Raw genomic sequence first — 26,702 nt, 5'->3', positions numbered from 1 at the left:
AATAGGAGATGTCAGGGAAGTATAAAAAACAGGACCTGGTCTTTGTATGTGAGGAACAAAGGGAGATGGGCATGTCTAGAATGATGTTGAAGGCCCCAGCAGCAGAATAAGGGTTGATGTTTACTGATAAAGATAATACTTGAAGGTTTTGTCAGGTTTTCTAGGAAGTAATCAGCCCAATTTGGGGCATGTTAAGTTTGAAATACTTCTGGGATATCTTGTAGGCAGTTGAATACACAGATCTGAAATCTAAGGAGTAAGATCTGAACTGTAGATGTAGATGTAGGGGTCAATAACTTACATCTTATAGTTGTTATAGGAGTAATTCTGGGAATTATAATTATAGAGAGGAGAAAAATACAGGGTGAGCAAGGAAAGAGGGGGACCAGAACAAAACTTTGAGGAACAGCATCCTAAGGGCAAATGAATCGAAAGGAATACACCAAGGACAGCCAGAGAGATGGAAGAAGACACAGGAGAAAGCAATAACGCAGAAGCCCAAGGAGAACCCCAATATTCAGACCAGCACTATTTACAATAGTGAAAACATGGAAGCAATCTAAGTGCCCATCAACAGAGGAATGGATAAAAAAGATGTGGTATATAGGAGTTCCCTTTGCAGCTCAGGAGTTAACAAACCCAGCAAGGATACAAGAGGATGAGGGTTCGATCCCTAGCCTTGCTCAGTGGGTTGAGGATCTGGCATTGCCATGAGCTATGGTGTAGGTCACAGACGCTGCTTGGATCCTGCATTGCTGTGGCTATGGCATAGGCTGGCAGCTGTATCTCCAATTCATCCCCTATGGAAACTTCCATATGCTGTGGGTGCGGCCCAAAAAGAAAAAAAAAGAAGAAGGTGTGGTATATATATTCATTGGAATACTGCTCAGCCATAAAAAAGAATGAAATAATGCCATTTTCCAGACAAGGCACAGCCCTCAACAGGAGAGGAGGCAAGAGAGCTTAAGAGTATCTTTTCCCTTAACTACACCTCCATTCTTATGTCCCCTCTAGCTCAGTACAATGTCTTTTACATACAGGTCATTTATGACACTACCAGAGAATTGCAATAATCTTCCCATAATTGACCCCGAAGACATTGAGATCTATAATTTACTGATAAAGAATTCAAAATAACTGGTTTAAGGAAATTCAAAAAGCTTCAAGAAAACACAGAAAGACAATTCAATAAAATCAGGAAAAAAAATACTCAGTGGAGAAAGAATGGTTTCTACCATAAGTGGAATTCGGAAAAGTGGATAATCACATGCAGAAGAAGGAAACCGGACCCCTACCTAACACAACAAAAATTAATGCACAATGAATTAAATATTTAAACATGAAATCTAAAATCATAAGACCCCCTAGACAAAAATGTAGGGGTAAAGGCTCTTTCGCATTGGTCTTGGAAGCAGTTTTTTTTAGCTATGACATCAAAAGCATAAGCAACAAAAGCAAAAGTAAATAAGTAAGACTACAAACTAAAATGCTGCTGCACAGCAAAAGAAGCAAACAACAAGGTGAAAAGGCAACCTAGAATATGTTTCCAAATGGTGTATCTGAAAGGGGTTGAGATCAAAAATACATAAGGAACTGGAGTTCCTACTGTGGCTCAGTGGAAATGAATCTGACTAGTATCCATGAGGACACATGTTCGATCCCTGATCTCGCACAGTGGGTAAGGATCTGGCATTGCCATGAGCTGTGGTGTAGGTCATAGACATGGCTTAGATCCCACATTGCTGTAGCTATGGCATAGGCCAGCGGCTGCAGCTCTGATTCAACTCCTAGGGGGGAATCTCCATGTGCCACCAGTGCAGCCCTAAAAAGACTTTTAAAAAATACATAAGGAACTAATATAACTCAACAGCAAAATTAATTAGTCCAATTGAAATGAGCAGAGGATTTGAAGAGACATTTTTCCAAGGAAGACATACAAACAGCCAACAGGTACAGCCGAAAGGTGTTCAACATCAGTAATAATCAGGGAAATAGAAATTAAAACCATAATGAACTATCAACTCACACCTGTTGGAATGGCTATCATCTAAAAGACAAGAGATGTACAAGAGATAACAATTATGGCAAGGATATAGAGAAAAGGGAACACTTGCACACTGTTGGTGAGAATGTAAATTGGTACAGCCACTATGCAGAACAGTACTGAAGTTCCTTACAAAATTAAAAATAGAACTACCATATGATCCTACTTCTGGGTATCTATCTGAAATTATTAATATCACAAAGAGATATCTACACTCCCATTTGATTGCAGCATTATTTTCAATAGGCAAGATATGGAAATAACCTAAGTGTACATCTACAGATGGATGGATAAAGAAGATTTGGGATGTATGTACATATGAATATGTATGTATATATTAATATATATGAATATTGGAGTTCCTTGGTAGGCTAGCAGTTAAGGATCCTGCATTGTCACTGCTGTGGCAAGTTCAATACCTGGCCTGGGAACTTCAGCATGCTGTGGATGTGGCAAAAAAAAAAAAAAAGCTAAAAAATTTATATGAATATTATTTGGCCATGAGAAAGAAGGAAATTTTGCCATTTGCTACAACATGGATGGATCTTGAGGGCATTATGCTAAGTGAAGCAAGTCAGACAGAGAATAACAAATACCACCTGACATCGCATATATGGAATCTAAAAAAGCCAAATTCACAGAAACAGAATAGAATAGTGGTTGCCAGGGGCTGAGGGTTGGGGAAAATGAAGAGATTGGTCAAAGTGTACAAATTTCTAGTTATAAGATAAGTAAGTTCAGTATATAGCATGGTGACTATACATACTGTACTGGTTAATAGAACAGTATTATACACTTGAAATTTGCTAAGAGAGTAGATCCTAAATAGTCTCACCACAAAAAAAGAAATGATAATTACGGAGGTAGTGGAGGTGTTAACTAACCCTACTCTGATAATCATTTTGCAGTATACAAGTTTATCAAACCATTGTGTTGTACACCTTAAACTTAGACAAAATTACATGCCAACCGTACCTCAGTAAAGCCATAAAAAAAAATTATCTCATTTCTATAAACTTACTTTTTTTAAAAAAATAGCCTCACCTGCAGCATATGGAAGTTCCCAGGCTAGGGGCTGCAGCTGCCAGCCTATGCCACAACCACAGCATAGGCTCCAAGCCACATCTATAAACTTCACACCTGCACATCTGCTACAGCTTGTGGCAACACCAGATCTTTAACCCACTGAGCAAGGCCAGGGATCAAACTAGAGACTACATCGAGTTCTTAACCCACTGAGCCACAATGGAAACTCCCATCTATAAACTTACGTCTGCTTTCTACTAGTCTTACAGACGTGCACAGAGAGATTTTGGAATGGATTTGCATTGAGAATGATTACGTTGGGATCAAGTGTATAATGAGCATATAGCTTATTTAGGAAGTGAGTTCCAGAGACCAAGGAGAGTGAAACAGGCAAGGAGGGATTGCCAATATAAGGATGCTGTCAAGATGAGCATCACCATGGACAAGTGGTGATCCATCTGGCCATGTTCTCCTGAGGAAATATACACAAGGTCCCTCAGAATTGTGCCCCCACCCCCCAAGGATCAACATGGAGAAGTATTTATCCACTGGCTTCCATCTCCATCAGTTGAGGGTTGTCACGTTTCAAGGCTGTGTGTGGATGAGTGTCCAGGATTGATGTCCCCTGCCATGGTGTCACAGAAGCCTGACAGCAAGTAGCAAGAGACCCTCAGCACCTGCTTGAGCCAAGGTGCTGTCAAAGGAAGAAAGTCAAGCCCACACAAAGCCATTGCCATAGCCAATCCTGCTGTAAAGGACTGAGACTAGGAGAATAAGAGATGTCCAAGATAGGGTGTTTACTTTTCACTTTATCATATCTTTTAATTTTTAGGAATTCTTTTAATAATAAGCATGTGTTGTGTTTATAATGATGATATAGTTAGGATTCTTTTTTTTAAAAACAAACCTCTATTGGCATTAGAAGAGATCATTGCCAGGTACCCCACAATTTTTTTAAACTAATTTCTACCTTGTAACTGGCCTGGAGGACTGACTGTGTGGCAGGCCTTGCCACCTTGTAAGAGGCAAGAGCTTCTGTGAATCCACAGGATTCAACATGGACTCTCTGTTCCTTGTATATAAGTGCCCTTCCCCACAGACACATAGGTCCAATTCCCATGGCTTTTAAATAAAATTTAAATTTGCCAACAATTCCTAAATTTGTATCCCCAACCCAGACCTTACATTAGAGCTCCAGATTCTATATATACAACTGTTTGTCTGATATTCTCACCTGTATGTATCTTAGGCATCTCAAAATTAATATATTCAACATGAAACTCTAACTGCTTCACAGAACTCTTCCTCTTTGGGTCATCTCCATCATTATGAGCTGAACTGTGTCCCCACCCCCCTGAAATTCTCATGTTGAAGTCCTAACCCCCCAGTACTTCCACAAAGGACCATACTTGGAGATGGGGTCATTAAAGAGATAATTATGTTAAAGCGAAGTCATTACGGTGGGCCCTAATCCGCTGTGACTGGTGTCCCAATAAGAAAGGGAAGTTGGACCCCAGTACATACACGGGAAAGACAGTGTGGAGACACGGGCAGAAGACCACCATCTACAAAACAAGGAAAGACCTGGAAAAGATGCCTCCCTCAGAAGAACCAACTCTGCCAGCATCTTGGTCTTGGACATCCAGACTCCAGAAACTGTGAGAAAATAAATTTCTGCCGTTTAAGTGGTCAAGTCTATGGTACTTGGCTACAACCACCGTAGCAAGCTGATACACCATATAAACAGCTGGTCACCAACTTCCAGTGAGCTAAAGCCAGAAATCTGAGATTCGGTCTTGAAATGCTTTCTTCTTTTCTTTTTATTATTGAAATGTAGTTGATTTACCATGTTGTGATAAATTCTGCTGTACAGCAAAAATTGAATCACAGCAAATTGCTACATATATATACACACTATTTTTTAAATATTCTTACCCATTATGGTTTATCAGAGGACATTAAATAGAGTTCTCTGTGCTCTACAGTGAGACCTTCTTGTTTATCCCCTCCATATACAATAACTCACATCTGCTAACACCAACCTCCCACTCTATCCCTCCCCCCAATCCCCTCCACTATGGCCACCACAAGTCTGTTCTCCTTCTTCATGAGTCTGTTTATCTTTCATAGACATGTTCATTTGTTTCATAATTTAGATTTCACATATAGGTAATACCACATAGTATTTCTTTCTGTTTCTGACTTCGCTTAGTATGATGATCTCTGGTTACATCCATGTTGCTGCAAATGGCATTATTCTGTTCTTTTTATGGCTGAGTGGTATTCCACTGTATATATGTACCACATCTTCTTTATCCATTCACCTGTCAGTGATCATTTAGGTTGTTTCCATGTCTTGGCTATTGTGAATAGTGCTGCTATGAACATAGGGGTGCATGTATCTTTTTGAATTGTAGTTTTGTCTGAATATATGCCCGGGAGTGGGATTGCTAGATCATATAGTAACTCTATCCTTAGTTTTCTGAGGAACCTCCATACTATTTTCCACAGTGGTTGTACCAACTTATATTCCCACCAACAGTGTAGGAGGGTTCCCCTTTCTCCACATCCTCTCCAGCATTTGTTTCTGTAGAATTTTTAATGATGGCCATTCTGACTGGTGTGAGCTGGTACCTCATTGTAGTTTTGATTTGCATCTGAAATGCAACCACCACCTGACATCCAACATATAACCAAGTCAACCTACAAAATACATCTCAATCTGCCCACTTCTCTCTATCTCCATTGCCACCACCTGGCCCAAGCCACCATGTCTATTGACAGGAATGATACCAGCAGCCTGGTGACTGGGCCTGGTTCTGATCAGTCTCCTCCAGTATAATGGGAATGGACTTATGAATAGAAATTTGTGCCCAAAACTAGCTAAATAGGGTAGGGGTGGGGAAAAGGCAAGGGTCACAACTCCTGACAGGTCCTGGGCCAGCAGCTGAGTGGGCCCCCAGCTTCTGATCTATTCTCATCTATGTAAGCTTATTCTGACCCTCAGTATCTGCCTCATTCTTTGAGCTTGACCTCACAGTGCAGGCTTTGGATCCAGGGCCTTCAAGGCCAATGTACTCATCAATTTTTTTGCCCATCTACCCACCTGGCGGTCCCCTACTCCTGGTCCTGCTCTGACCTTCCACACTTGAAGGTGTCCAGTACTCCTGCTGCCAGCCCTTTAATTCTACCTCGACCATCACATTTTTCCCACGGCTTCTTGGGCTTGAGCCTCACCACTCAACCTACTCCTCAGGCTCAACCTCTCTGTCTATGCAAAGTATGCCCTTATTTTGATGGCTCCCCAACACCTACAGGAGAAGGGCCAGTCCCCTCCCCTGCAACATGGTACATAAGTGCCCATGTCTTGCTTACCTCTCCCGCTCTATTAAAATATAATCCCTCTCCTCTCTTGAACAACCTAGCAGTCTCCTTGGCTCCCAAATAGGCCTCTCATTTTCACAGTTCCAGGATTCGTTCATGCTGTTCCCTCTGCCTCAAATGCTTTTCCCTCACTCTAACTCCTGACTGCTCTTCTTCATTCTTGGAGACTCAGAGTAGATGACCACCTCCCTCCATGTGCCATCCCTCACCCTTCCACACCTACCAGTTCTAGATACCCCCTCCTCCCATTCCTCTGCACTTTACCTACTATATGTTAATTTGTTTACTTTTCCGTCTTCATCACTGAACTGTGAACTCTTTGAAGGCATAGACCACCTCTGCTTGACCTCTGTCCTCCCTTTAGGAACTACCCCCACACAGTATATGTCAAATGAGTGTCTGTTGAGCCCAAGTGGCCTGACTCCCAGGCCCCTGTGCCCTGTGTCCCCAGCACCAGCCCCCAGCAGGTGACACACTTCACCTTCTCCACAAACAGGGGACCTGGCTGCTCCCTTTCCTGAACTGAGCCACATGGTAGCCGCTCTAAACAGAGTGCACAGGTAGTGAGGCCTAGATGAATTTTTAAAGTTTCTCAGAGAAAAAATTGTGAAATTCCCCACTGGGACCGCGAAGCAATCTCTCCTAGTCCAGACTGGCGCCCAAAGCCAGCTGCTTGGGCCGGGAGATAACAGGGCCCCATGCTGAGCCGCCACCAGCAGACTCAGAAAAGTAACAAATTGACAACATTCAGGAAGAAGATTCCTCATTTCCAATGGTATCATCTATACCCTGTGGCATAAAGCACCTCCTGCCTTATTAACGTCTTTTACATTTTTTAGTGCAGAATCCAAGGTGAAAGGGAGGAGGGGGAGAGGGTATGTCTGTACCAGAGTCCTTTAGGAACCAGGAAAATGCCGTGGCAGAGATGAATTGTAGACCCAGAAATAGCATTTTTTGGATGAAATGTATAATGTTCACCCTTTTTCAAAAAAAAAAAATAATAATGTTTAATACAGCCCAAATGACATCATATCAGGTCAGACAGAGCAGAAGGAAGGAAGAAAAAGAGCATGAGAAGAAATTAATACAGACAGGCACTTTCTAAAATGGAATCCACACAGCACACACTGAAGACCAGAGAGAAAAACCTTCATCAGAAAAACGGTGTCTCCCCTTACTTACACCACAGTTAAATACCAGCCAGACTTATTTAGGCTTTAAACGACCTGCTGTGCTTCAAAGACTAACATCAAAACTTAAATGAAAATTATATTTAGCTAGTCTTGTCAGACCTCTCCGAGGTATGCCTGGGAAGTAGGGGAGTTTCATATCATATTCACTAAGCCCAGTAAATTTCTCTCACACAGAACCCCTCCCAGTCTCCACCCTCACTTCCCCACTGTCCAGGACTCACGTTCCCATGCTCCCTACCCCCTGAAGACATGAGCCATCCTGTTATGGCTGAATTAAAGTTCTAGAAATTGCCATGTCCCCACTAGCATTCTCCTGGTGCCAGGTCACTGAAGCCCACTCAGTCTAGTTCAACAAAAGAAAGGGGGTGAAGGAGAGTTTTCTTTATTTTAAGGCCACTCAACCTACTCCTCAGGCTCAACCTCTCTTACAGAATCCAAGAGGAAGAACACAGCCTTTCTTAGGACAGAACCAGAACTAGGCGTCATCTTGTTTTCAAGTCCATCTCTCATTTCTGATTCTCTCTGTGCATCTGCTTCACTGTCTTGGCTCTGCAGACACACTTCCTGACCCTCAGCCCACAGGGCAGGTTGTATAACCTGCAGCTCCTGAGAAACTGGCAGCTCCTGCCACCCCACAAAGAAACAAAATATCTGACTACCTTGTGAATTCAATTCCTAATTCCTGGAGAAGAGAATCTGATTGGGTAACAAATCATCTCTGAGCCAATCAGCTGTGGCAAAGGGAATCATCCTACAGTGCACTCAGCTGCCTTGGGTTCACCTTGGGAGCCTGGGAGCTGTTCCCGGAGTATAGGTGTTTGTGTTCTGCCCAAGGTCCAGAAACAACACTGTACAGGGGTTCACTGTGTCTCTCCTGACCTCAGCGCAATATGAGTCCTGTCCAATCTCTCCTGTGAAAGCTGGACCAAGTGAGGAAAAAGAAAGCGTTTGAAGGGATTCAAGGGATGGAGCTAAAGAGTGAGATCAGAGAAAGAGAGAGGTACGAAGTAAAGGCATCAAGAGAGGCCAGTGGATGAACAAGCAGTGCAAGTGTTTTGGCATGGTTCTCAAATAATCATTTATCAGGAAGGATGCCATGGAGTTTCCATTGTGGCTCAGCAGGTTGAGAACCTCCAGTAGTCTCCATGTGGATGTGGGTTTGATCCCTGGTCTCAGTGGGTTAAGGATCCATGGTTGCCTTAAGCTGTGGCATAGGCCTGCAGCTATTGCTCCCATTCAACACACACACACACACACATCCTTTTAAATAGAACTACAGAAGTAAATGAAGGAGTTCCCATCGTGGCGCAGTGGTTAACGAATCCGACTAGGAACCATGAGGTTGCGGGTTCGGTCCCTGCCCTTGCTCAGTGGGTTAAGGGTCCGGTGTTGCCGTGAGCTGTGGTGTAGGTCTCAGACGCGGCTCGGATCCCTCGTTGCTGTGGCTCTGGCATAGGCTGGTGGCTACAGCTCCGATTCGACCCCTAGCCTGGGAACCTCCATATGCCGCAGGAGCAGCCCAAGAAATAGCAAAAAGACAAAAAAAAAAAAAGAAGTAAATGAAAACATCAGTCCTTGGAATGATTCCCCTTAACATCCTTGATTCCCACTGCCCAGAAGCAACCATTTTTAGCTTTTGACGCTATTTCTTCTGATTTCTTATTTGTAAATAATACTAATACATATTTATCTCTTGATTTTTCTTTTTTAGACTTTATATGTCAACTTTCTTTAGTGCTAGACCATCTCAATGTCATCAAACATGTCAGGTAACCTACCAGTTCCAGTGGACTGATTGAGAACACTCCTCCTGGAGAATTTCACACTTCTCCTCAAATCTCAGTGGCTGCTCTTGGACCTACAGACCAGCTGCAGTTCTAGAACTTCTCCTCCCATCATCCCAGGAATTCCCTTTGCTGCTCTCCTGGGTTGCCTCTCCCCACATTGACTTGACATCCTCCTCTTTCTTGATTTACAATCTCATTCTGCTGGAACACACACCCAGTAGTTTTCTGAACATCTGAACATGGGAGATACATTTGTAAGAACTTGCAAATATCATTCTGCCTTCAGTCTTAATAGATGGTTTGGCAGAATGTGGAATTCTAGATTGAAATATATCTTTCCTAGAATTTTGAAAGCATGACTCATTGTCTTCCATCTGCCAGGGTTTCCATGATAAATATCATGCCATTTTGAATCCTGATATGTTGTATGTAGCCTGCTTATTCTCCTTAGAAGATTTTAGACAGTTCTCTACATCCCAGGAGTTCTGAAATTACATTATGGTGTATTTTTTACTCAAACTATGTTCATTCATTTTGCTGGACCTTTAAATCAAGAAGTTCTTGTCTTAGAAATTATCTTGTATTATTTCTAAAAATTTCTCTTGCATTATTTCTTGGATAGTTTCCTCTCCTCCATTTTCTCTGTTCTCTCTTTGGGGTTCCTTTTTATCAAATATTGACATCTTGACCTGATCTCCAGTTTTATCTTTCCTATTTTCCATCTCTTTTATTTTGTTATTTTATTTCTGAGGGATTATTTTCCCTATGAAACTATCATCCTCAATGTTGCTTTCCAATTCACTTATTAAATATATCACTTTTATCACCTTTTAAATTCCCATGAGCTCTGCCATAGTGTATCACTTCATCTCTCTAAAGTTACCTCACGCAATATTATCTCTCATCTCTCTGAAGATATTCAACTATAGGGAACTCTTTAAAAGATTTTTCCTCCTTTCTCATGTGTTTCTTCAGAGTTACTTTTTACTGTTTGCTTATTTTAGTCACTGTCTTTTCTATACAAGACTTTTTACAAATATCTGATGAGCTTTGGTTGCCCATCTAAAAGTGAAATCCCAGAGTTCCCATTGTGGCTTAGCAGTAACAAACCTAACTAGTATCCATGAGGACGCAGTTTCGATCCCTTGCCCCACTCAGTGGGTTAAGGATCTGGCATTGCTGTGAGCTGTAGTGTAGGTCACAGATACAGCTCAGATCTGATGTTGCTGTGGTGCTGGTATAGGCTGGCAGCTGCAGCTCCAATTAGACCCCTAGCCTGGGAGCTTCCATATACCCTAAAAAGACAAAAATAAAAAATAAAGTAAAATAAAAGCAAAGTCTTAAAAAGCTGACTGGCAGCTCTTTGTGCTTGGCTGGAGTTTTTTGGCATCTAGGCTTTGCAGCAGATCAGCACACAGCCGTTTGTGTGAGGGCTTCCAAATGTCAATGTCTGGAGATTTGTTTTCTCTCGTATTCTTTGCTTGTTTGTTTTTTGTTTTTTGCCTTTTTGTCTTTTCTAGTGATGCACCCATGGCATATGGAGGTCCCCAGGCTAGGGGTCCAATCAGAGCTGTAGCCACCAGCCTACACCACAGCCACAGCAATGCGGGATCCTCAACCCACTAAGCGAAGCCGGGGATCAAACCCGAAACCTCATGGTTCCTAGTCGGATTCATTAACCACTGAGCCACGACGGGAACTCCTCTCTTGTATTCTTTATTCTTGTGGGTTTATTCCTTCTTTATTCCTTCTGTTGTTTCAGTGATATTTCAGCAGGGAAAAGAAATAACTGTATGAGTTCAATCCACCACCTTGTGCTGAGAATGCCCTATTACATTTCTGACAATTAATGTTTCTTTCTGGAAATTGAGAATTCACATGCCTCCTCTGTGTCCCCAGCACTATGTTTCTGCCTGCTGGTGAATCAGCCCTCAAAGTCAAGAATGTTCCTTTATCTTTTCCTCCTTTGTCTCTGCAGCCATCTCACTGGATAGAACCCACTTGGGGATTCTCATTGGTTTCTCTGATCCCTTGAATGCAGAGAACAGTCAGCATACTTGGGAATTTACTCAGCCTTCTTCCTTTTTCCCGATTTAGCTGAAGCAGCAAAGACCTGTTTCCTAGGGCCTGCCTATTGCCCATACACTTAACATGGTTCTTACTACCCCACCTGGCATAGTCAGTCTTCCAATAATGACTTTTGTCTCTGTTGCACCTTAAGAACAACAATTCTAGTGTGACTCGCTGCACATCATGCTTTGTAAGGCCTTTCTTTGCACCCACTCAGAAAGTGCAAGGAGCCTGGGCTTCCTCTGGGAAGTAGTATGATTTGGGTGAGAGTAGGGGGTGTATGCTTTAAGACAGCTCTGAGTTTTGTCCCAGCTTGAACACCAGCTTGGTCAGATACTCAACATCTCTGAGACTTAATTTTCTCACTGTGAAATGGAGCTAACATGAGTACAGTGAAAAAAATGCTTCAAAGCACTAGTTGATATGATCTTTATAGCTACTGTCCCTCCCAAGCTCTGCAATTAAAAGGAAGGACATCCATTGATGTAGCCACAGTGAATTTTGGGAACAACTATGCTGCAGTGCATATCTTTTAAGGTCAAAGGACATTTTCTGGGTGTGAGACATGAAAACCTTTTAGTAGAGCTGCCAATAGAGAAAGCAGGTTTGCCCGTATCCCACAGCAAATGGAAGGGCTCCTAGATGGAGGAGAAGAAAGAGGGTTTAAGAGAAGGAAGGAGATACCTCGTAGAAACCCAGCTCCCTGCCTCTCATCCTCAAGCTAGGCCCAGGCTGGGCAGGAGGGGATCTCGGGGTGAGGAACAGGGACTGAGTTCAATAGGAACTCCCAAAAATTAGGCTTCTAAACAGTAACACTGGAAGCTAGCATAGGATGATAGAGTAATACCATTGAAACATTGGGATCGTGTGACTCTGATGCCTGGCTGTATCAGTCATAGCTCTCCAGAGAAACAGAACCAACAGACTATACATATCCTATTTACATATCCATTATGTAAATGCATAACGGCATATACTTACATAAGTATATAAAAGAATTTTGTTCAAGAAATGGACTCATGTGATGGGGGATGCTGGCGAGCCTGAAATCTGTATGGCAGGCTAGAAATGCAGGCAGGAACGAATGTTGCTGTCTTGGAGGCAGAATTTCTTCTTCGAGAAACCTCAGTTTTTACTCTTAATTTCTTTCAACTGATTGGTTGAGGCCCACCGACATTATCGAGGTGATTTCTTTTACTTACTATCAACAGGTAACATCTAGATTAGTGTTTGATTAATTAACTGGGTATTATGGTTTAGCCAAGTTAACACATAAAGCTAACCATCACACCAAGCAAACCAGCAATTAAGGATGGCAGTAGAATAAGACATTTTCAGGCATAGAAAGTCTTAAAATGTTTATAAGCCATACATTCTTTCTCAGGAAGCTACTACAGGATGTGCTCCAACAAATCAAGGGACTAAACCAAGCAAAAGGAAAAGACCCTTGTCTCATGTTGGGTCCCCTTGAAGACTCAGAGACATAAGTTTTTGTGCAAGTGATTTATTAAAGAGACCTCTAAGAGAGTGGAGGAAGCAGGACAAGGAAATAGAGGAAGGCAAACAAGGCATGATTCCAGGCAGAGTTCAGTCTGACCCTCCAGAAGAATGCTGGAAGCTAAGTTACTTTAGAGTCATCCCAACCTGAAACAAAGGAGCTGGCTGGCACATTCCCACATTAATCCATCAATAGATAAGGGTTTCTCTGGGGAGTGGTAAGTGGGGGGGGGGAATTCCAAGGCCCTTGGATCTTGGGCGTTAGGCACAGCACCTTCAGAAGTAGCCCAGAGACAGTCCTTCTAAGAAGAGCTACAAGTACTAACTGTTGGAAACAAGAGACACTGGAGCCAGGAAGTATGTGTATGTGTGAGTACACGAAAAATGGTGAAATGATGAAATAGGAACACGGCAAACAGAAAATTCAACTCAGGAGAAAAACAAAGGAATCCGCAGGATGATGGTGAAGGGAAACCTCAAGATGGCAGACATGCAAACCTCAGATTCCTAGAGTGGATCCAGAAGACTGGGAGAGAGCTATTCAAAAGGATATTTGGAAGAGCTCCCGCTGTGCTGCGTTGGGATCAGCAGTGGCTTGGGAATGCTGGGACGCAGGTTTGAACCCCAGCCTGGCACAGTGGATCTAGTATTGCTGAGGCTTAGTCCACGGCTGCGGCTCAGATACGATCCCTGCCTGGGAGCTCCATATGCTACAGGGCAGCCAAAAAAAAAAGGGTATATGGAGTTCCCATTGTGGCTTAACAATAACAAACCCGACTAGTATCCATGAGGACATGGGTTCAATCCCCAGCCTTGCTCACTGGGTTAAGGATCCCTTGAGCTATGGTGGAGGCCGAAGATGAGGGTCAGGTCTGGCACTGCTGTGTCTGTGGCATAGGCCGGCAACTGCTGCTCTGATTCAACCCCTAGCCTGGGAAGTTCCATATGCCACAGCTTGGGCCCTAAAACATAATATAAAATAAAATAAAATTTTAAAAAAGGATATAAATGATAAAATGCCTAATGAGTCTGAACATATTGAAAAGAGATTTACATATATGAGGGAGAGTTCACAGTTGGATTAATGATAAGGATACAGAAAATTTAGCAAATGAGATACTAAAACAATCGTAAACTCCAGGGAAAATAAAACATACTAGAAATTAACAATAGTTCATAAGCTTCATGACTCAGTTGTGAATTACTCAGTAGCATTTACATGATCATAATAATATAAATGCTGAATGTATTGAATTTAATTAAAATTATGAATCAACTCCATAGGGAGAATGGGGATAAGAAGGCAGCATGTGTGATGGGGTTGGAGACAGTGGCCAAAAAATCTCATCTTCCGTACTGGGAAGCCAGTAGATACTGCAACTGAAAAAGCAAGAAGTAGCAGTATCAGCATGTTACTTAGAGGTAGGGAGGAAAAGACCTAGAACATCTTCTAAAAGTTGAAAGGGATTTCCTCTGGGTGGTGAGAAATGGGTGTGGAACAGAGCAGTGTGTGCAATTGCTATTTCTTACACAAGTCTTATAAAACAATTTCATTTTGGAAACTGTAGGCATGTAAAATTTTTATTAAATATAAAAGAATAAATTAGAAAGGGAGGAAATTCCTACAGGCAGAGATGACAGAGATGTGGGAAGATGAGGAATAGAAATCTGATTCAGATATATTTCAGATAGTTTGTGTCTTCTCCATCCCAGAGCTGGGCCCCCAGTAGAGAACTGTGCCAGCGGGGAGACTTTGATCTGTAGACTTTGGCAAAAAAAGCATCTTAGAACCTTGAAAACTGAAATGCATGGAACCACGAAAGTCTGGAATCTTATTTTCACAGAACTGCATTTGAATTCATCCTCTAAATCTCAACTCAGCTGTCTCTTCCTCCAGGATGTCTTCACTGACCCCTTCCCCACACTCTCAAGATCCCCGCCTTTCCTGCTTTCCAGGCATCACGGGTCTGAAGAATCAGGTTGTTTACTTGCCTCCCTCCTCCACTGATGGCAGATGTGTGTCAGTTATTTATTTATTTATTTAGGTCTTTTTGCCTCTTCTAGGGCCACACTCACAGCATATGGAGGATCCCAAGCTAGGGGCCCAATCAGAGCTGTAGCCGCCAGCCTGTGCCACAGCCACAGCAACATGGGATCGGAACCGCATTTGCAACCTACACCACAGCTCACAGCAACACCTGATCCTTAACCCACTGAACTGAGCAAGTCCAGGGATCGAACCTGCAACCTCATGATTCCTAGTCAGATTCATTAACCACTGAGCCATGACAGGAACTCCAGCAGACCTGTGTCTTTAATCACATCCAGGTGAACACAGTCATTTCCATTTTAAGCAATTGTGATGACTCAAAAGGATTCCTGCCCCAGCGCCCACACTTTCCCCGGGGGTGGCAGTCAGTCAGGGGAACTGGCATTGCCTCAGCTCCATGGAGAGCTCCTAGTCTCTGGTCATGGCAAGTGTCCATGCTGGCATCTGGGATGTCACTCGACCCTCTGGTTTGGTTTGTGGCATCCCGAACCACTGACACCTCCTGAGGTATGTGTCCTTGGTCTATCTCTTCCCTGGCTTGACCACAAGGCCCCTCTTTGCTGTCCCTCCTCAGCCATATCCTTGAGCCCCTCTGATGAACTCCTGAGCTTCTGTGGTCTAAAGAAGACTCAGAGGATGCTCTGCCAGGCCCTATTTATTGGCTCAGAAGTGCCCTGCCCACTGCAGGTACCATATTGGGGCAGTGACACTCTCAAGGACCTCTCTTACCATGCTAGGCCTTACCTGGGGATGACACACATCCCTTCTCCCACAGATCCCTGAACTAATCTGTACTAGTTTTCTGTTGCTGCACAATAATGTTACCATAAACGTAGAGACTTGAAAAACAGGACATGTGTATTATCTAACGGCTTCTATGTGTCAGGAGTCTGGCTTAGCCGGGTCTTTTGCAAGGCTGCAGTCAAGGTGCTGCCAGGGCTGGGTTCCTCCCTGAGGCTCAGTCACAGAAAGATCTGCTCCAGGCTCACATGGGGTCTGCAGCATTTGGTCCCTCGGCCACTGGCTAAGCGCCACAGTTTCTCGCCAGTCATTGGTTGGAGGATGCTCTCAGCTCCTTGGCACATGGTCCTGACCTGGGCCAGCTCCCAGCACGGTGGCTGGCTTCCCACAGTCAGCAAGGGATGGTGTCTCCTTGCAAAGGGGAATGAAAATTGTATGTTGTGTAAGTCATGTCCACATAATGGTGGACCTTCTATCTCCTTTGCTGTATCTGTTGGTTGGAAGCAAGTCACAGGTTCTGTCCACACTCAAAGGGAGGGGATTTTGCAAGGGCACGAATACCAGGTGGGGGCGATCAATCAGCAATGATCATGAAACAGTCTGCCCACTGAGGGTCTAGCTCCTGAGTCTAGAACACCCGGGGGCACAGGGCCCCCACTTCTGCATTCATCTCTGACTCTCCCTGATCCTCCCTGGCTCCTTCTAGTCTTGGGTGGGGGAACTGACTTCTTTTGCTCAGACCTGTCTTTGTTTTGTTTTTGTTTTTCAGCTGAGCCCACAGCATGAGGAAGTTCCAGGGCCAGGGATCCAACCTGCTCCACAGAAGTGACAACACTGGATCCTAAACTACAGGCCTCCAGCAAACTTCAGCCCTGTCTTCCTTTTTTTTTTTTTTTTTTTTTTTTTTTTGTCTTTTTGGGTCACATCAATGGCATATGTAAGTTTCCAGGCTAGGGATCAAATAGGAGCTGCAACTGCCATCCTATGCCACAGTCACAGCAATGCAGGGTCCGAGCCACATCTGCAACCTACACCACAACTCACAGCACTGCCGGGGTCCAATTGGAGCTGTAGCCACTGGCCTATACCAGAGCCACAGCAACGCCAGATCCAAGCCACATCTGTGACCTACACCACAGCTCACAGCAACGCTGGATCCTTAACCCACTGAGGAAGGCCAGGGATCAAACCCACAACCTCATGGTTCCTAGTTGGATTTGTTAACCACTGAGCCATACCAGGAACTCCTAGCCCTGTGTTCTTAATTCAGTTATACTGTTTACAGAACATTGCCTTTGTGTACCCAGAAGCCAGGATTTTGAGGTCTAAAGCAATTCGCTGTTAGAAGTTCCAAAATTCTCTTTTTTTTTTTTCTTTGTAGGGCAGCACCTGTGATATTTATAGGTTCCCATTTGTAGGTCAGATGCTGGAGCTGCAGCTGCTGGTTTATGCCACAGCCACAGCAACATAGAATCCAAGCTGCTTGTGCAAACTACACCACCACAGCTCATGGCAATGCTGGACCCTTAACCCACTGAGCAAGTCCACGGATTGAACCTGCATCCTCATACGAGTCAGGTTCATTACCACTTGAGCCATGATGGGAACTCCCTCCAAATTCTCTTTTAAACTCAAAAGCTGGAAACTCATTTTTTTGTTCTTAGTTTTTTTATGTCCTTCCTCTTCACAGTAATAAGCTCAAACTACCCTCACTGCTGCCCCCAAAGTGTAGAAAAATGATGGGCAAGACTAAATGGTGGGGAATCACCTGTGCCCTGCACAGGGCTGCAGGAATGAGAGTGACACAACATCAGGGACTTGGGTGCAAACTCCTGCTCTATAACTCACTCACTTTGAAACTTAGAGCAAGTTGCTTATCTTCTATAAGCCTCAGTTTCCTCCCCTACAACACAGGGATGATGATACCTATTCTTATAACTTTGTGAGGATTAATTGGAAGAAAGTTGGTAAAAACTCCAGTCAACTCTAAAGAACCATCAGTGTAGGCACTCCCATGATAGACACACAAGGGCACAAGAGACCACTCCGTAGACAACACTTGATTTTGACCTGGCTTCTTTATCATTCTGGAAAGAGGGCACAGGCTTTGATGTAGGTGAAATGCATAAGAGCAGATGCTGACCTGCTTGTAGCTGTGTCCTGGGCCAGGCCTGCTTTTTCCTTGAGCTTTTACCAAATCAGTGTCACAATATCCAGGCGGTAGTATTATGTGTGTTGATGCTTCTGGTAAATGACAGCAGTGGAATGAATGAACACTCAGATTCCTAAACTGGGAGTGTTATTCCAAAATGCTGTTTGGCCAGAGTATTTCTTCCTGCATGATATTCTTTTCATCACAATGGCATTACACCCCATCGTGTAATGTGGTCGCTGTGGTGCCAGGCTCTGTGAGGGGAGAGTTATGTTATGCATAGATTTACAGAAGTGCTTTCTTCTCTTTGGACTTGCTCAAACAATATTAATTTTAATAAGTATTTATGGAGGCCAGCTGCCATCGGGTAGTACGGGCGACACAAACAGGCCATAAAATTCCTTTAACTTTCTCCTGAAAATCTCATCTTCTGCTGCCTCATAGCTCATCTTTGACTAGAAGAAAGAAATTGATACATCGAATTGCAGACCCAGCTGAAGGTCTATAAAATGAGAAAAGCAACCTGTTACATGGGTCTGAAATTAGAGGCCTCCTGATGGTGGAAGGAACTTCTCGACGGGACTGTCTCATTTCATCCACAAATGTTTAAAATTTGTCCTTCTGTAGTTAATCTGAAGATCTCTATCTCCTGGTTGGGGCTTTCTGCATCATCTCTTTTTAAAGCCAGCTGAATTGAACATGCAGTGTCTGGGCAAACCGCATTAGTTATCTGACATTCCTAGCAGAGGAACTGTGGGTCTACCTCAGACGTCACATCGACATGGGGAAAAGAGAGCTGGGTGGGGTTTGGGGCAAAGTGAGAACTCAGGGTGTGGTTGGTAAAGGAAAAGCATTAGTCCTTAGGGGTCAGAGCCCAGAAGCCGGGCTTAGCCTGCTTTGCAGAGAAGAGAACAGTGTCGGGGTACTAGTGTCTCAAAGGCTTCCCCTGCCTGGGAGGTGTTATTTTTTCTTCTTAACCATGCCTGCATGATGAAATTTCTAGAGCCAGGGACCGAACCCACACCACAGCAGCGATCCAAGCTACTGTAGTGACACTGCTGGATCCTTAACCCACTGCACCACAGGAGAACTCCCAACATTTTTGGGCTCTTAGCATGTGCCAAGCACAGTTAGGGAACTTTATGGATAGAGCTGTATTTAATCACAATAAAAACTATATGAAGCAAGTACAATGATTCTGACTTTTAGTCACAATAGTTTCTAAGACTCAGATGAGAAAAAATGAAGCTAAAAATTTCTCTAACATTGAATTCAGTTTGCAAATCCCTATTTCGGCTGCTAGAAGAAATGTAATCTAGCAATGTTTCAAGACTTTTCAACCCAATACATTAATTTTTTTATGTTTAAAAACTTTATTGTAGTATAGTTGATTTACAACGCTAATATTAATTTTTAAGTTACTTTTGTCTTTTTTTTTTTTTCTTTTTAGGGCCACACCTGTGGCATATGAAAGTTCCCAGGCTAGGGGTAGAATCAGAACCACAGTTGCAGGCCTGCGCTGCAGCCTGTGGCAATGTCGGATCCCTAACCCAGTGAGTGAGGCCAGGGGTCAAACCCACATCCTCACCAACACTATGTCCTTTCAGTTACTTTTGGCTTAAAATGTAACCATTTCAAGGTCTGTGGCTCCCCTGCTTCCCACCCCCACCCCAGCCCTGCACACTCACATGTCTTATTCAAGGGATCCTTCAGGACCTGGTGGCATTGAGTTGGTGGGCATCTGGCCTGTAGTTGCCTCACTGATGAGGTATCCTCTGCAGACAAATCCCCACTTTATCTCTTTTCCCATCTCAGTCTGTGCTTAGTCCAGGAGCAGAGGTGTCTTCCTCTTTTGATTTGGTGCCACTTCTGCCCTGGCTTTACTGCTGTCATCCTGAGCTCAGTTGCAGAGAACTTCCTCTGACCAGGTCAGGCTCTCCTCCCCAGCCATGGAGGTGGGGTCCACGTGGCTTGCGCTAAACCTACTTCCAGGTTGGCTCACGGTGTTCATTCTTAGTGACTGTCTCCTTCCCATTCATGCCATGGACACTCCTAGGGCTCCAGCAGCTGGCCCATCACCTCCCAATGTCATCTCTTCCAGGCTGCTGGATGGCTCTCAGAACTCTCAGATGGGAGCGCCCAAGAATTAGTCTTCCAGGGTCGAATCAGAGCTGCAGGTTCTGGCCTACGCCACAGCCATAGCCAAGCCAGATCTGAGCCTCATCCGTAACCTACAACACAGCTCATGGCCATGATGGATCCTTAGCCCACTGAGCGAGGCCAGGGACTGAACCCACATCCTCATGGATACTATTCAGTTTCTCAAACCCACTGAGCCACAACAGGAACTCCCATACTATTTTATGGATACCCTCTTGGAGACATCCCTGCCTGAAGGCAGAGGGCTGAGATTAATGACCTGTGATGCTATCTCTCTCCTCCGTGTCTGTAAGAAACGGTTATCCAATCAATGGCGAATCCCGAAGAGATGATGAGGGATGTAGAGGTTCAGTATCTTTTAAGTCACACCACCTGCATTGGCAGCAGGAGCCTAGAGAAGGAGGCTCCATCCTGGAGGAAAGATGGAGCCTCCAAGGCAGCTGTGATGAGGAATCAGCCTGATTTGAACTCTCATTCATTCACACGCCCCTCCAGAGGCAGTCTGGTGTAGTGGGAGAAAATATGGGCTTTGGCTCCACACACCAAGGATAAGTTCCCTTTTTGATACTTCCTGGACCTGTGAGCTAGGAGCAATGACTTATCTTCTACAAGTATTAACCTTTCTTTTGGAAATCTAGATCGGGAGGCAATTCAGTTGTCACCCAGGACCCTAGATTCCCTCTGCCATTAATTTAACCTGCACAATAACCATCTGAGTACTTGTCTCTCGCCCCTTCTGAACTTCAGCTTCTAAATGACAAGGGCTGGGCCATTTACCACTGAGCTTCACAGGTCACCTGGGCACCTGGGATTCAGTGAATATTGGATCGATGTTCGTTCTCTGTGCTCTCATGTACCCTATGAACTAGGAACCAGAATCTTTTTGGAAGACTGGATATTTTCAGGTTGTTCATAGGTACAGAAGGTCCACAGAGCACAGGAAGTGAAGCAAGAAGAAAGAGGGAGAGGCGGTGGTTGGAGTGAGAGAAAGAAGCAACCAAATGGAAGAAACTTAAGAAGAGTGCGGGGGCGGGGGGGAAGAGAGTTATAGTACATATCCAAAACAGTATTTTTTTTTTCTTTTTTTAGCCACCCCACAGCATATGGAAGTTCCTGGGCCAAGCTACATCTTCCACCTACACCACAGCTGCAACAACACCAGATCCTTAACCCACTGTGACAAAATGAGAACTCAACAGGATTGGTTTTTAATGAAAGAGGACTGGGAAAAAGAAGGTCATAAGATACAAGTAAATTTGGATCCTGGAGAAGGAAAATAGAACTTAATGCTAGAACTATGTGATTAAAAAGCTGTAATATCTTAGCGAGTAAGAGAGATTCACCTTTATGCTGATGGTGTACTGGTTTTGACCAAAACTCTCCTTTTCAGGTAACTGCTCCTATGCCCACTTCATCCATGCATTTTCCTCAATTGCTACCATTTTCTTCCATGAATCTACCTTCCAATCCTTGCCACAGCTGATTGAACTAGCAGTAGGCATCCAGTACAGTCCAGACCAATCAAAGACATTCCTCAGAAGTTTCTTCACTTATGTAAACTTAAAGAAAAACACACAGGAGCTCTCAGAAGCTGTTTCTCACCATGTGGAGGAAGCCCAGCTACAGAAAGAAGCAGACAAGGAGCACTGGCCACGCTCAAGACCATGGGCCAAATTGCTGCTGAGGCCCTTCTGTTGCCCCTCCCTTTTCACAACACGACTGTTTATTCTTAAAGGATGCTGGTGAGCCAGTAAGTTCCTCCTTTTACCCAAGTCTGCTCAAGGTAAGTTCCTGTCACTTGCAACCAAAATGGTCTTAGCTAATATGTGAAGAAAATCTGTGATACAAGAACACATGTTCACATACTTAGAAATATTTATGCATTTGTGCACATTATCTTTAATCTTGCCAAATCATTAAAGCAGACCTAGGAAGGGGATCTTACCTGTGTTTGTTATATCCCAGTGGCTCTTGGGACATTTAACATAGCAAAATCCTTACTCTAAAAGTCCTTGATTCCAATTTCAGACTGCCCTTCCTTCCCATTAATCCCCACTTTAGTCTCCCAGGCAAACCTTACAGACATTGTTTCTTTCCTCTTCTTTGACAACATGTCCAAAATATCATCATCACTCCCATACTCTACAAATTTTGAAAGACCATTCTCTGTCATAGACTAGTAACTTCCAAAGTGTGGAAATTAGAAAAAGATACGTTTCCAACTGCAGTCAAGACAGAATAAGCACACTTCAACTTCTCTCTCCTAATGAATACTGTTTAAAATTCTGAACAGGGAGTTCCCATTGTGGCTCAGCAGGTTAGGAATCCAACTATTATCCATGTAGATGCAGGTTTGATCCCTGGCCTTGCTTGGAGGGTTAAGGATCCGGCATTGCTGCAAATTGCGGTGTGGGTCCAAGATGTGACTTGGATCTGGTGTTACTGAAGTCTTGGTGTAGGCCAGCTGCTGCAGCTCCAATTCAAATCCTAGCCTGGGAACTACCATACACCATGGGTGCGGCCCTAAAAAGAAGAAATGAATAAATAAATAAAATCCTGAACAGAATGCATGGAGCAGCCATCTGAGGACACCGAAAAGTAAACAGTGATAAGTAATTTGGGAAAAGACATATGAACTCAAAAAACCATCTCCAAAATGATGAGCTTCCAGGTTTTACCCTTCAATATCTCTGAGCCTAGATTCAAAGGTAGTCTGAAACCTGAAACTGTGCACCAGATGAGGACAGAAAGAACACCAAGAAAAACCCATCTTTTTTTCTTTTTTTCTTTTTTTTTTTTTTTTTTTTTTTTTTTTGGTCTGTGTCCACAGCATACAGAAGTCCCTGAGCAAGGGATCAAATTTGCACCACAGCAGTGACAATGCCAGATCCATAACCATTAGGCCACTAGAGAACTCCAAAGCCATCTATTTTTGATCTGAAGCATTGGAAAGAAAGCCTCTATGAAACTGACAGCACTAACGGCCTGAACCTAGCTAAACACAGATCGGGACTTGAACCAAGGGGCCGGGACTTGAACCAAGGGGCCAGGACTTGAACCCAGCCTGGGACTAGAACCCACATGCCGGTACTCAAACCCAGCTGAAAGCCAGATTGGAACTTAAACCCACAGTTTTAAATTAGAATCACTCACCCTGTGTCTGGATTCACTGAGGTTCAGGTTCTTCATGTCTCCTCACAGAAGGACTTCAGCGAAAAACAAAGTGATAGGCAAGAAATAGATTTATTAGGACACTTGTGAGAGATACAAACAGGCAGGCACGGAAGCTCTGCCCGAGGATCTGGTGGGCCAGTTTTATCATCCAAGGGGCGTGGCGGTTGGAAAGGCCCACCTCTTCCTTTCTGGGAGTGGTAGCTCCTCCCTAGTACCCTGTAAGGAGGGTATTCAAATCAGCTGAAGGGCAGTCCTCAAACTCTTGCCTTCGGTCTGAATCTGAATGGAGGCCTCACCCCCATCCCCCACCCAATGACCTGAGGCAATTCTCACACCTCCACTAGTTAAGCAAGCCTGCAGTGTTCTGATGGCTTTCTTGAACTTACAGTGGTCTCTCAACATCCCCCAGGTGTCCCTCTTTACCTATGATCCCTTATTGGGACTTCTACAGTCACCTGTGCCTACTCCATCCCTATCACCTACAGTGGGAGAAATCCCCTGGACTGGTTGGTTGCTTTTTCCATTCTCTCACTGCCTAGTCTCCAGGCAAGATTTTAACAATACCTACAATACCCAGGTATACTCCTAAAATTCCAAGAGAGGGAAACCCTTCTCTCTTATCAGAGAAACTGTGGTCTCCATAGCATGGGGTGAATTCACATTAGTGTATTTTTTCTATGTATTCCTCATTTCATGGCTCTGGATGCAGACACAGTCAAAGGAAGTGAGTGAGAAAACTAAAGACCCAGCTTTCTAGCCAGAGGACCAGGAGGGGAGGACCTTGAAGGCAGAAAGTGTCAGGGAAGGGAAAGCCAATCCCCAGCTACAAGGACAATTCCTGCTGGGTCTAAACTTAGCAATTCACTGTGGCCTCATTCCTCTTGACAGTCAGTTTAGCATGACATGGAATGCAATTCTGGTCAATGAGAAGAGAAATAAGGGCTGGAGATGGGGATGGGTAGGGACAGGAGGCAGATGTTCGTAAAGGTTTCTTTGCTCTTCAAAAGAAAGAGAAAAGGCATGGATATTAGATTTTATATTTGTAGACTAGAGCCACAGCACCTGTGCTCTAACCACAATCAAAGCTGACAGAGGAAAAGGTGACATTCTGCAAGTGGCAGAATGGAAACATGGAAAGAACATGGAATCGTGGATTTAACCAGTCTGGAGCTGCCCTACCCATGGGCTTCTTGTTATAAGGGATAATCTTTTTTTTTTTTTTTTTTCCATGTGTTTTTGATTGAATTGAAGCAGGAATTTCTAGAATTTGCAGTCAAGTTACCTAATAATACCCTGTAAGGCACATACAAGGCAAAGACTGCTAGACTATGGCCAAAGGATCAGATCCTCACCCACCCAAGGCAGCCCTCACTCTATGCTTTAGGCTCCTTCTTTGAACGATCGGGCAGGGCACTACTTAAACCTTCCTCAAGGTTCAGAGGAGGTATTAACCTCGGGGGGAAAAGTAAGAAGACTCTATCTGGAACAGCTGGGAAGAGGGACTCCCCTGCCTCCAGGCCATCCACAGAGACTTGCAGTATCCCAGCCACAGCTTCCTGGGCAGGTGATCACAATAACATTAATAATCATAGTACAGAAATAGTGAGGTAGGAGTTTCTGTAGTGGTGCAGTGGTTAACGAATCCACCCAGAACCACAAGGTTGCAGGTTCAATCCCTGGCCTCGCTCAGTGAGTTAAGGATCCAGCGTTGCCATGAGCTGTGGTGTAGGTTGCAGATGTGGCTCAGATCCCACATTGCTGTGGCTCTGGCGTAGGCCGGTGGCTACAGCTCTGATTCGACCCCTAGCCTGGGAACTTCCATATGCCACAGGAAGCGGCCCTAGAAAAGGCAAAAAGACAAAAAAAAAAAAAAAAAAAAAAAAAAAAAGAATGAGGTCAACTCTCCAAAGGAAGCTAGAAACACCCATGTTAGAAAAGAATTGACTACATGGATTACACGTATAATGAAGTTTTACCTACTGTCACATTGCTTGGTCAAAGGGTAGATGTTTGACAAATACTTAAATAATTGTATAGGAATATGATCCCATGAATTTAATACTTCCAGCTATTTACAGCTATCCACATTTTTTTTCCAGACTCGTCAGAGCACAGACTCTATTTACGGGAAGCTGTAAGAGTGGCTATTCTATTCTGCGCTCTGCTTTGCTTGCACTCAGCTTTGTAATGTGTGCACATTTTCTCAGCTCGCATACTTTTCAGTTTTAATGGTCACTGGGAATTCTGATACACCATGGTTCTCTTAACCATCCCCGCTCACTGGGCATTTGGGTCACTTTCTATTTTCCCCTATTATGAACATGCTGCCATAAATATCTTCGTATAAATGGCTTTTTTTCCATTTGGACTATTACCTTAGGGTATTTTCCCAAAAGTGGGATTACCAAGTCAAAGGGTATGAATGCTTCTTGGTTCTTATTATAAATTGCCAGCTTGCACTTCAGAAAAACAGGAACAAATTACAGTGGCCAGCACTGTGTGTGGGTTTTCCATGCAGAACCTAATGTAATAGGTTTTATTGGTCCTATTTATTTTTATTAATTTAATAAATAATGTTATTAATTTTTACTAATTTAATGTCATTCCTTGGCTGTTCAAATCTGTATTTCTCTCATTATTATTCAGGATGAATTTTTTCATGTTAATGTATTCTCTGTAAAAAATAAAACGACATTTTGATAGAGCAAATCTATCCCCTATGAGATATTATAAATTGTAAAGGTGATATTTATGAAAGATGTTACCTGTCATTCTTTCTATGTAAACAATATCTTTGTATCTTTTGATAATCCTCAAGTAGAGTACAGGTCTTAACCATAAATTTGCATAATTCTGTATCTATTTTGGACCTTAAGCCTTATTCATAATAATTAAAATAATTTTCTAAGTTTTTCATTTCATTTAGTATTTTTTTCCCTACCAAAAGTTGAAATTATTTTATAATTGATTTGATTCACCTTGTTTCTGATGGTATCTTCTATGGCTTTAAATATCACAAATGTATTTCTCTCCCATTGTAGAAATAAATATGTTATTTCATCCTCTTTTGATTTTTTTATGGCTTATTTCATGGTCATTTGCAAGGTGCAAACCTGAGGTAAATTTCATTACTGCCTGGACTTCTGACATATATGGCTAAATACTTCCCTTATGACATTAACTGAGGATAAAAACACACAGCCTTTCCATTCTGTGTGTGGTGGGTTGGTATAGACCAATTCAGGGTTCAGGATGCTAGGCTACCACATACCTCAGCCTCCTGCAGGATTCCTAACTAAACAGACAGAGCGACTAGAAGGGTGTTCAGAAGCAACATGAGATGTAGGAAAGCCACACACAAAGACAATTTTTTCTTTTCCTTTTTAGGGCCACACCTGTGGCATATTGAAGTTACCAGGTCAGG

At 43.4% G+C, this 26,702-nt stretch overlaps 1 non-coding gene across 1 annotated transcript; it reads left to right on the top strand.

Annotated features, from left to right (window-relative positions):
• The first annotated feature begins 20,721 nt into the window (after positions 1 to 20,721).
• MIR9850 (microRNA mir-9850) lies at positions 20,722 to 20,795 on the top strand. The gene has a single exon (NR_128544.1). It is a non-coding gene; the product is annotated as a microRNA mir-9850 (primary transcript).
• Positions 20,796 to 26,702: the final 5,907 nt, after the last annotated feature.

The sequence above is a fragment of the Sus scrofa genome, chromosome 13 (assembly GCF_054392235.1).
Source record: "Sus scrofa isolate SSC_HxYL_T2T_F1_AM1 chromosome 13, Sscrofa_HxYL_maternal_Yorkshire_Landrace_v2.0, whole genome shotgun sequence".
NCBI lineage: Eukaryota > Metazoa > Chordata > Mammalia > Artiodactyla > Suidae > Sus > Sus scrofa.
The sequence above is the reverse complement of the archived record's forward strand: the minus strand, read 5'-3'. Positions and strand labels throughout refer to the sequence as shown.